Here is a 12,838-nt window from a genome sequence, read left to right on the forward strand (position 1 = left end):
ATGCCGCATTATTTATATATATCCCGATAAATGCAACAGTAAATGTTGGAACTGGAAGACATGTCAGACGTGAACAACCTAATGACTATGTGAGGAGAGAATCCACGTGCAAATTTCAATTGGGGCATGGACGTCGCTTAGGCAGAGTTTTTTTGGGCAGAGATGTGTTCATACCCTCCAAACCACTTTAAATGTAATACGAATAGGAAATGTGTGTATGCTCGAGCGAAACAAAACATCGTGTAAGTATTACTTAGCGCACACTGTCACTTATGTTTGCACAGTGTGAAAGTACCGTTTGCGGACCTACGTGAAGTTGGGCTAGAATACGATTCCTCCTGAAGCCCAAACCACGAGGCATGCATGTGAATAAACGCAATAGGCATTGTATGTAGTGAGAAAATTGTTCGAGCTAGACTAACTACTCGATTGAGTTCAAATGCGGTTGTATTTCAAGCTCAATGAAACCTTTCTGTTGGATTTAATGACGCACGGAACAAGGAACGTTTATGTTTTACAGTAGGCCTAGTACAAGCGGATCTACTTTGTTTAGAACTTTGGATTTTCTTTCGGATGTTATACTAAACTACGTTTGAGACTATCATCACTATTGTTATTGTGCCAGTTTGACTGGTAAGTGAGCACATTCATACATCACTCTGTATAAAACCCGCCAAAAACGTGATCTTGAGATTTACGTTACTTTGGGTCAGCTTGCGAGTTACCTCTTCAGATATTGGGAAATCGTTGCGAAATCGCCGTAAATTTCGTAAAAAAAACACTTGTAAACACGTGGTGAAGAAATCAAGAAACACCATGATATTCATTATCTATTTATGTCTTGAACATTACGCCGTAAAATAACAGTTATGCTGACACGAAATGCACGCACAGCTCCGTACTGAACAGTTCACAACAGAAAAGATCATCACAGTGACGTCATTCACTGACCTGAGGGCTGTTCAAGGTCGTTGCAGTGTTTGCAAATTCCTAAATTACGGAGACGAAAAAACGATGTTTTTGTAACTGTAGCCGTCAAAAAGGGTAAACTGGGTAAACTTATAACATTAAACCATAACATAAATTAACGTACCTCTTTGGACTCTTGAAAATAACGGCTTAGTTGGTAGTCTTAAGGTGTGGCAAAAAATTTATCTTAACAGCATGCATGGTTGTGGTCTGTACAAAGACTTTTCAGTATGTGAGGAATATGCCCAGTGCGAGACGTCTCGGCTTCTTACACAAAACAATTTAAACTAACTATTGTGCGGTGCTGTCATGTGAAGAATTCCGCATCTGGGAATGGTTGCCATGCAAGATTGCACGAGATTGCTGCCGAGCTTACAAATTATAAATACGAACAGGTTTAAATATCAATGAATATATTTTACGCATAGAAATTGTGAATCAACCTTTACAGTTTTAATTCCCTTTTTTATAACTTTCCGGTGTGCTATTTGGAAAATTAAAAAAATATGTTGCTTGGTAACATATAAACTACATTATATATGAAAATGAGAGATTTTTTTTCTGTCACTATCGTTCTACTTTAATCTTCACTCTCACCATTTAACTAAATTTCAAGATGGAAAAGTGGAAACCGCGTGTTGGGACACAATGGTCTGGGTAACTCACTGATAGTCACAGCACCTTAGGACGGTCGACCACTCGCGCTAAGAACAACAAAAATTATTTTTGTTTGGAATACTATGGCCTAATTACTTCAGCTAAAGTTTCGCAACTGAAGGTTAACAATTAATGACACTGGTAGTCCATGTTATTTGTGTAAGCCATTAATAGTTTTACTAATGTTTTGTTGACTAAATGCCAATTTTGATCGTAAATCTGTCTACAACTACAAGCAACATTGTTTCAATCTAAAGTACAGATTGTACTGTGTGGCTCCATTTAACTCTTCTAGTAACGTTCATTGCATTCGCTGTTTCCAGTACCATATTCTACATATAAAATGATTCCTATTTTTTATAACAAGCAATATTTTCGGTATTATTCAATCAAGTATGTGCATATTCTGTCTGAGTCATACTGAGGCTATTCAGCATTTATTCTTTTATTGTCATTTTGCCCAAAGAATTTGGAAATTAGTTTAATACAATCTTTAGTAATGCTAATATAAAGTTGAATATTTCGGTTGTACGGTTGGGTGTTGAGTTTAATTCTTATTTTGATCAAATGTTATATTTTCCATTATAAAAAAACCCGAAGGGCATTCCTTCAGTGAACGAATGCATTAATTATTTAAGGATTTACTTTAAAATGCCAAAGTTGAGTTTTCAGGAAAATATGACTGAGAAAATTTGTGAGAAATATTGGCTTCCTTGGGTATAACTGATTTAGCCATAACGTCAGTTTTCAACATTATTTTGTTTGATTTTTTTCGGTGTTGTATTGATTCTTAATCCTTCTTAGCTGTATACATATTTGAAGAGCAATAAAAAAGTATTTAGAATTTTTTTCGAATTTTTAATATCAAATATAAAGTTGATTGAAATTTAGGATCATGTTAAACAAAATTAATGGGGAAGTGCAAAGTAAGGTATGGGGTGTATAAGGTAGGCCACTTTGGATAACGAAATATCCATATCAACTGTCAGATATGTCGAGGTTTCAGCAAAATTGACTTTAGTGTGTCGAATTATTTGATAGCCTGGGGCGCGCTTTTTGCTACGGGCAAAGGGTCCAGCTGACTGAATAAGCACTGGCATGGAACGCATTTCTAGTTTGAAGGGTAGGGCATAAAAAACGTCTACCCCACCCACTTTTCTTCCTACACCTATGATAATGTTGCAGGTACGTGGACAACGGACTGGTATAAACCAATTAAAAGGGCAAAGTCAAGCTTGTGACTATACTCATTCCGGCCTTAAGATGTCCTAAGCTCAAGTAAATACGTAACCTAAGTTAACTGGATAGATCTCCCGTCTCTCTCGGAAGTGCACCACAACAGGTAGCCTGTGACATCATCATGGCTCATGTTCTTCAGATATTTTAATTTTATATGATCCCTTACTTGTCTCTTTATCCTTGTAATGTGATACATTTTTGGTCAAAATAGAAACTGTTTTGTAGAAATATGTATTATATGACGTCATAAACCTAACCACTCTGTAAGACCACTGTAACTGAAAAGCGCCTTGGATACACATCTGCTGTACAACCAAGCCAGCAACAATATGATTGTCCTCTGTAGCCGTATGGTTTCGATCGAACGGAAGACACAATCATTTTGCAGATAAACTTATGATGACATCACAACATCATCCATTCATTCTGCTGTTGTGGGATCATTCACAAAATATCACAAAAGTGGCCAATTTCATACCTCCACCTATAATATTTCTGAGATTTGGACACCAGGCTGCAGAAAAGAACCAGAAAATTGTTCAGCGATCAACCTCGGTCACTGGTAAATATTTCTTTTCAGTAGCCAAGTCTGAAGGGAATTGTTATATATCTAAATAGACTAAAGTCAAGAGTATGTCACATTACTTTCAGTTATGAAATGCTCAGCAATTATTTGTAACAGACTTGAGTGACGACCTCCTTGGCCTGTTAGTGTTCCAATGATATCAATGACCGGTGATTTGTGGTCAGAGAAACCACTTGGCCCAGTCTGGCATTTATAAAGAGCCAATAGAGAAAACCTCAAGTCTCAGGGTGGTGGAAAAGATGAATTTATCTTTTTCAAGTGTTAACAATGGCACTAGACATCATGCCTTCATGTCTGTGCTTGAATGTACTATATATTTTGCATGTACGAGCCAATAACTACGAGAAAATGGAAAAGGTTTCCGTTTGAAAACATGTTTAGAAAATAAAATTATACATTTACTACAAAATTATTTTAAAAAGGTAAATAGTCAACAAAAGATAACATGCAAATGTCCCAACAGGATTTTAAAGTAATAAACTTTCAAAACAATCACACAGTTCAGGCCACAATATTGAAGCTTCTGATTAAAAGTTTTAACCTCAACCAAGAAAGTTTTGCCCGACATTTCACTTGTCATCTGAAGAGTCGAGTGCTTCATGTGTATGCAAACTTTGTCCAGGTTATGGATCTTCGGAAAGAGAACTCTTATTAAGACATTTTTCTTTCAAAGATAACGCAGCAAAACTAGCCCATGTGTCAGATCCAAAACATCTCAATCGACAGAAGACCCTGAAAAGTGTTCATTTGCTGGTAACCATGGTATTGCCTAGCTACAGAACACTGTTAAGGTTTTTCTCCTGTAAATGTGTTCTTTCAGGTATCTTCAAGTTTCCAGCTTTAGAAAAAGCTTTGTCATAGTAGTAACATCGATAAGGTTTCTCCCCTGTGTGGGTTCTTTCATGTCTCTTCAAGTTTCCAGATTCAGATAAAGCTTTGTTACAGTAAGTGCATTTATAAGGTTTCTCTCCTGTATGTGTTCTTTCATGTCTCTCCAAGTTTCCAGAGCAAATAAAAGATTTGTCACAAATGTTACATTGGTAGGGTTTCTCTCCCGTGTGGGTTCTTTGATGTATTTTCAAATAAGCAGCATAAACAAACTTTTTGTCACGGTAACTACAATGATAAGGTTTCTTCCCTGTATGTGTTCTTTCATGTCTCTTCAAGTTTCCAAATTTAGAAGAGCTTGGTTACAGTAGTAACATCGATAAGGTTTCTCCCCTGTGTGTGTTCTTTCATGTCTCTTCAAGTTTCCAGATTTAGAAAAGCTTTGTCACAGTAAGTGCATTCACAAGGTTTCTCTCCTGTATGTGTTCTTTCATGTCTCTTCAAGTTTCCAGAGCAAATAAAAGATTTGTCACAAATGTTACATTGGTAGGGTTTCACTCCCGTGTGGGTTCTTTGATGTATTTTCAAATAAGCAGCATAAACAAACTTTTTGTCACGGTAACTACAATGATAAGGTTTCTTCCCTGTATGTGTTCTTTCATGACTCTTCAAGTTTCCAAATTTAGAAGAGCTTGGTTACAGTAGTAACATCGATAAGGTTTCTCCCCTGTGTGTGTTCTTTCATGTCTCTTCAAGTTTCCAGATTTAGAAAAGCTTTGTTACAGTAGTAACATCGATAAGGTTTCTCCCCTGTGTGGGTTCTTTCATGTGTCTTCCAATTTCCAGAGCAAATTAAAGATTTTTTTTTTGTATTTTTGTGTTTTATTATCATTCCATCAAGAGTCAAAACAATGTACAATTTGACCACTAGTCAAATATATTTACAATCAACCAGGTAGACAGCTTCAGATACCTTGGCTCAATGGTAAGAATTGATGGATACTCTACACCAAAGATTTGTGCTAGGTTGGCAATTGCAAGAGATGCCACCAGCCAACTAATTGGATTGTGGAAGGCAAAAGAGATCAGCCTGAAACTGAAAGAAACAGTTGGTGAAATCTCTCGTGTGGAGTGTAGCCCTATATGGTGCAGAAAGTTGGACATTAAAACAGAATGACATGAAGAAAATAGAATCACTTGAGCTGTGGGTGTGGCGTAGAATGCTTCAGGTCAGCTGGAAAGATAGAAAGACAAATGCATGGATCCGCCAAAGGGTAGGAGTTTCAGAAGAGGAAGGTCTACTTGTTCAGTTAAGGAAGAGGAAGCGGTCTATGTAATATGTATGGACATTGGAAGCGCCGATCAGATAGCCTAGTTCAGATGACAGGAGAAGGAGAAGTAGAAGGGAAGGCCAGCCCAGGACGAAGGAAAACAGGATGGATCGATAACATCAGGAAGTGGACGGATGGAGGAATGGCCGTGGCAAGAGCAAAGGCACACAAGAGAATACCGACGGTTCTATGAGGACTATGGCAAAACAGCAGCAGCAGTCAATATTATCAACAACAACCAATAAATCATTAAACTTTAAATAAAGATTTCCAGTTATGCCATCTGATATCAAAAGCATTTTGCTTACAATTAGTTTGATACATAAACTTTTCGTTTAGATAAAAATTCTTTAAATTAATTTTACCATAGCTAAAGGAAGGTTTCTCATTTTGTACCTAACTTTTGTAAACACAAAATTTCAGAACCAGAAGGATGTTATTAAACACATAGTCTTTGTACAAATAATTTCCAAACAGGACAATCTCTTTACTAACTGCAATATTGATATTCAGTTTGATTTGAACCCAGAAAATCCCTCCATACTTTCTGGGTGAAGCCGCACTCCCAAAATAAATGAATTAAACTCTCATCTGCCACACCACAAAAAGTGCACAATGCATCATTGGTTTTGCCAGTTTTAGTCATGAGAGTGTTTGTCCATAAAATTCTGTTAAGAAGACGAAAATAATAAAATTGGAACCAACGGAGCTTCACCTCAGAAGTACATTTCCAGTTGTATGAGCACACCTTATACCAATGGGGACAAGAGCATGTTCCATTTGTGAATACATTTATATTGGACCTTATTTTTTGTTAATGAAATATTATAAAACCTTTGGGGGTTGAGCGAAACGGTGAAGTCCTTCCAGGCTGAAAAAAACACTTTTCCAAAAGGTATTTTTACTTTCTTTAATAACTCTATCCCAATAAGTACCAGAAGAGTAATCAAGGTTACAATTAGGAGTATTCACTTTATATAAATTATACACCTTACTGTCAATATTGTTTTTCAGCAATCTACGAATCGAAGTAATCTTAAGAGCCTTCTCGAAAGGTTCAAAATGAATCATACCAGCACCCCCTTTTGTAGCGGGAAGCGCCATTTGATTTCTACTGATCCTATCTACTTTACCTCCCCATACAAAGTTATAAAACTTTGAATAATCTCCTTGATAATTTCTTTACTTGGGGTTGGAAGTGAAAGAATGAGATGGTTCAAGTTTGGCAACAAAAGGGATTTAACCACAACTATTCTACCTAAAGCTGTCAGAAACCTCTTTGCCCAGTGGTGAATTTGTTTTGTAATAGCTTGCATAGTAGTAACATAATTTACATTCACAATAACAATGTTGCCCCAAGATAACTGAATACTGTATATTATCTCCAACCCAATATAAGTTATACTTCTTACATAAAACATTATCACCTTTTTTGATCCTATCCAAATAGCACTAGTTTTATCCATGTTAATTTTCAAACCAGATATATTATGGAAATTTTCCAGAAGCTTGAAAGTTTGTGAAAGAGAATTTTCAGTGCCATCACAAATAGCTGTGTCATCAGCATATTGTAAAACTTTATATTCCATATCACCTATGATAATACCCTTAATATCCACACAATTATCAATGGCAATGTTTGAAATCTGAGAACACAGAAGAAAAATATAAGGTGAAAGACCATCCCCCTGACGGCATTCCGATTTAATATGAAAAAAAATCGTGTCATGTGGCCATTGACTAAGACTGAAGATTGTGCATTTTTGTAGAAAACTGAGATCCATCTTTTAAAGCCTTCCCCAAATTTAAACAAATCTAGCATTTTGAAAATAAATTCTTGTGAAACTGAGTCGAACGCTTTTTCAAAATCAATTAAGAGTAAGAGACCTGGAATAGTATTTAACTCAGTGTAACTCGTAAACCTGTCTTACAGTATATTCTCCCAAATGAATCTACAGTACCTACAAATGAAAGATGTCACAATTTAGTTATCGGTAAGGTTTCTCTCCTGTGTGGGTTCTTTCATGTTTTCTCAAATAAGCAGCTTTAACAAACTTTTTGTCACAGTGGTTACAGTGATGAAGTTTCTCTTTTCTCTCTTGTATGTATTCTTTCATGTAACTTTAACCTCCAATGATGAGAAAACTGCTTGTCACAGTAACTTCAATGATTAGGTCTCTCTCCTGTATGTGTTCTTTCATGTCCATTCAAGTTCCCAGATTCAGAAAAAGCTTTTTCACAGAAGAAACATTGATAACGTTTCTCTCTTGTGTGTGTTCTTTCATGTGTTTTCCAATTTCCAGGTTCCACAAACACTTTGCCACAGTTAGTGCATTTATAAGGTTTCTCTCCTGAGTGCATTCTTTCATGAGTCTTCAAGATTCCAGAATTAGTAAAACCTTTATCCCAGTAGTAACATTGATATTGTTTCTCTCCTGTATGTGTTCTTTCATGTGTCTTTACACTTTCAAGGTGAGTAAACATTTGTCACAGAAAGTGCATTTATAAAGTTCACTCCTGTGTGGATTCTTTCATGTCTCTTCAAGTTTCCAGAGGTAGAACAAGATTTGTCACAATAGTTACATTGGTAAGGTTTCTCTCCTGTGTGGGCTCTCTCATGTCTTTTCAACCAAGCAGCTTCAACAAACTTTTTGTCACAGTAGTTACAGTGATGAAGTTTCTGTCCTGTGTGCTTTCTTTCATGAGTCTTCAAGTTTCCAGACTTAGAAAATGCTTTGTCACAGTAGTTACATCGATAAGGTTTCTCTCCTGTGTGTGTTCTTTCATGTGTCCTACAATTTCCAGGTTCTGCAAACACTTTGTCACAGTAAGTGCATTTATAAGGTTTCTCTCCTGTATGTTTTCTTTCATGTCTCTTCAAGTTTACAGAGGTAGAACAAGATTTGTCACAATAGTTACATTGGTAAGGTTTCTCTCCTGTGTGGGCTCTCTCATGTATTTTCAACCAAGCAGCTTCAACAAACTTTTTGTCACAGTAGTTACAGTGATGAAGTTTCTGACCTGTGTGGATTCTTTCATGAGCCTTCAAGTTTCCAGAGGTAGAACAAGATTTGTCACAATAGTTACATTGGTAAGGTTTCTCTCCTGTGTGTGTTCTCTCATGTCTTTTCAACCAAGCAGCTTCAACAAATGTTTTATCACAGTAGTTACAGTGATGAAGTTTCTGTCCTGTGTGCATTCTTTCATGAGCCTTCAAGATTCCAGAATTAGTAAAAGCTTTGTCACAGTAGTTACATTTATAAGGTTTCTCTCCTGTATGTGTTCTTTCATGTCTCTTCAAGTTTCCAGAGGTAGAACAAGATTTGTCACAATAGTTACATTGGTAAGGTTTCTCTCCTGTGTGGGTTCTCTCATGTCTTTTCAACGAAGCAGCATCAATAAACTTTTTGTCACAGTAGTTACAGTGATGAAGTTTCCGTCCTGTGTGCATTCTTTCATGTCTCTTCAAGATTCCAGAGGTAGAACAAGATTTGTCACAATAGTTACATTGGTAAGGTTTCTCTCCTGTATGTGTTCTTTTATGTATATTGACACTTCCAGTGTGAGCAAATAGCTTAATGCAACCGCTGCTTTGATAAGGCGTCTCTCCTCTATGAAGTGTAGCAGCATCTTCTTGGTGGGGTGTTGCTCTTGCTTGTTCCAAATCCTCAGAGGATGTCTCTCCATCCTCCAGGCTGAATGGCAGATGACATGAGTAGATTTCGACTGGTTCCTTGGAATCGGTGTCCTCAATCTTCACATCCTGTTGATATTGTTGGTAAAGTGCAAGATCAAATTGTACAGGGTATAGTCCATGAGATCCTGAGAATATAACCAAAAGACTCAGTAACACTAAAGAAGTCTGCAAGCAAACAGTAGTAATGGATCCTACCAAAAGTTACAACAAGAGTCCAACGGGCACTATGGTTCCTTGCTTAGTGGAAAATGACATTTTGCACATAAAATGGTCCCAAAAATATTCTCGCCCAGACAAGGTGGCTCCAAAATATATTTTCCCAAAAAAAATTGAACCCCGAGCAACAGAAATACAGCAAACCAGATATTTAAGTAAATTAAGTGTTATCCATTTGTGATCTGCAAAGTTGTTTCACTAATGAGGGACTTACTGTACTGTACATACCAAGTATTCAGGTTAACTAAGCTGGAATTTCCAACTCCTTGTGTCTACGCAATTTTCAGACTACAAATACCATTGAAATCATTGAATGACCTTTGAGGCTAACTTCAACAAAATGCAATGTTTGAGTTATTATATGTATATACTGGTTTTCAGACTTTGACCTCTCTTGACCTGAAAGACATTTGACCTCTACCAGTTTCAAAAGAGTTTGTGCAAGAAAGGAGGATCTGCATACCACGTATAATGTGTATTTCGAGTTATTGTGTTGAAAGGCTTTTTAAGACTTTGACCCCTTGATGACCTCAAATAATTGTCACATAAAAAGAATGGGTTTCTTGTACTCAACAATGTACATCCATATATACCAATTACGAAGTTCATTGGTCTCAAACGTTTTGAGTCAGTCTTTACAAGCCAAGCTGTCACACAAATACATACATATAAACACATGCATGAATGCAGACTTGAATGCATAGGATCTGATGTCTGTCTTTGGTCTGGATGACTTTATATGTATAGTTGAAGATCACTTGAGATCTATTTTATATTGAGTCCATTCACTGAACTGAAATTGACCAAACTGTGTCATAGTATGATTGAACTCACAGACTAATTGTAGCTTTAATTTTAGAGTTAACATGTTCACAAGAATTATTGAAACAGCTTGACCTACAGTAATGTGACCTTCGTAACAATAAATGGGGTATTCCACTCACTAAGTTGGATCTACAATGCATATTTACATACCAAGTATGAGGTTACAGTAATCCACCATAAACTTATGAAGTTTAGGTGTTTGCAAACAAGTGTCTCACATACACACATCATCACCATCACATGTATATATTTTAAGAACATCACTGAAATGAGGTACAGTACTGTAAATCATTGTGAATGAATCTATTTTAGAGCAACGACTCATAAATTTACATGTATGTTAGCTATTCACTGATTGGTTGTATTCAAACTAGGGGAACTGCATATGATTAATTTTAAATGAGGAATTTGTTGGGAGACACTCTATTCTTTATCTGCAGAAGTCCTTAATTACTCGCCAATTAATGCTCTTGGTAGGGAAAAAACTTGGCTAACATCTTAAGTTTGTAAATTTTTTGATAAATACCGTACATGTAAAACACCCGATCATGGACTTGTCAAAAGGGTGGGGAAAAAGTGAAAAAATGCAAAAAAAGCTGCTTTGAAAAGCATGAGGTCTTCAGGATTTGACCTCAGTTGATATTTTATCTCTACATACTGTAGTACTGTAAAAAAGATACACTGTAGGGTCTTTGTACTAACTCAAATGGATCTACATACTCATATATTTCTCAAACTGACATACACACATCCTATATCCTTCAATATTTATTCTTCATCCTACAGTAGCTTTCATTTTGGAGTTATCATGTTTACAGAGTATTCAGACTTTCATCTCTTCTGACCTCAAACCACATTTGACATCCACAAATGACAATAGGGTTCTAATAAACACTAAAATAGCTGTCTAGTTCAAATATCGGAGTTACTTTCTGTCAGTGGAGTGTAAAATACAGTCATTTAAAGTTCTCAAGATGGTAGTACTAGTAAGAGTATAAAATGATTATTTTCAGATACTTGATGTTTTGATGAGAACTTCTGTTTCCCGTTAATTTTCAGGCTTTTCCAACTAACAGTAACAGTAGGTACAGTATATCCTGTAAAATGTGTAGATGCAATCATTTTCTATTTTTTATTGCTTTGCGAAGATTATAAATATAGTGTCCAGTAGGAAGACTGTGACTACCTTGCTTGAAAAAATAAAGTTGCAATTTAAGGATGTTAACATTAACAATTTCGAGGAAGCAATAAACCTTGCGCAAGATCGTGATATGTGTCGGAGGTTAATCACTGAGCATGTCGGATACATGAGACTCAACTTACTACTAGTAGCATGGTGGGCTCATAATTGACGCACTTAAGGATTTGATCAACGATATCTATCAAGGAAAAATCCAAATCACTCGACTGTATGTGTTTTTCATATGTGTAGTTCCTCAGAAATGTTATGATCTCAAAATATTTAAGGTTCTGTGCTTTATGCACCGTACGATTGAGCAGAATTTGACCACAAAATGTCTGCCGTGTCAAGTTCTTTCATACCCCTAAGTTGACACATTCGTTGTAAAGCTAACTGTAGTGTAGGCCTTAGTATACATCCATTGACTTTAGATGCTGTTTGCTATGCTCTGAGCCTCTAAGCTCAGACTGGTCAGGTTCCAGAGAGCAGTGTTATCATATTGAGGTAATGTTGGTTATTTTTTGGGAGTAAGATTTCCAAATGACCAAAAAATGTGCAAACCTGGTGGGAGGGTGTTAAAAGCTTAAAAAATGCCACAATTTGGTCAGCAAATAGCTGAAATGGATTCAAACTCATGACATATGTCATTCTGCTTGACTGCAAGAAGTTTAGGTGGCCTGCTGTATCGTTGCTAGTAATAATTGAAGGTGCGTCAATTACGGGGTGCGTCAATTATGAAGCCTTTACTATACTACTGTACTAAGGCAAACTGAACTTATTGTACTACCGTATTACTATATTACATTATTAGGCCTACGTATGTTGAAGGTTCGTGGAACCGTTACCAGTAGTAACAGAAGCATCATGCTCAGTTGACCCTGGTTCAGTCTTGATGGAGGTCTCAAACATTGCTTTCCGTGGATCGGAGCTCGTTGAATGATTTTCTTCTAGTTGACAGGCGAGTCTATCAGGACTTCCAAAATATTTAAAACTACTAAGACAGCCAGACAATAATCGGTGTCGATAATATCAGCTTGTTCTGTTGCCAAAACCTAACAACCGTGTGTACAAGTTGACTCAATATGAAGTTTATACATATCAATTTCTATGAGTTTGTATCATTATCAACACCCGTCAATACAATACCCGCACAATTCAAAACCACTGACCCCTACAACAGAGGGGAGTGTTCAAAACCACTGACCCCTACAACAGAGGGGAGTGTTCAAAACCACTGACCCCTACAACAGAGGGGGAGTGTTCAAAACGCTGGCAGGTCAATTTTCACAGTGGCTATTTATGCAAAGATC

The 12,838-nt window shown here is 36.7% G+C and overlaps 1 pseudogene; it reads right to left on the bottom strand.

Moving 5' to 3' along the window:
* Positions 1-3,791: 3,791 nt before the first annotated feature.
* Positions 3,792-12,838, bottom strand: LOC139964901 (uncharacterized; annotated as a pseudogene).

The sequence above is a fragment of the Apostichopus japonicus genome, chromosome 23 (assembly GCF_037975245.1).
Source record: "Apostichopus japonicus isolate 1M-3 chromosome 23, ASM3797524v1, whole genome shotgun sequence".
Lineage (NCBI taxonomy): Eukaryota > Metazoa > Echinodermata > Holothuroidea > Aspidochirotida > Stichopodidae > Apostichopus > Apostichopus japonicus.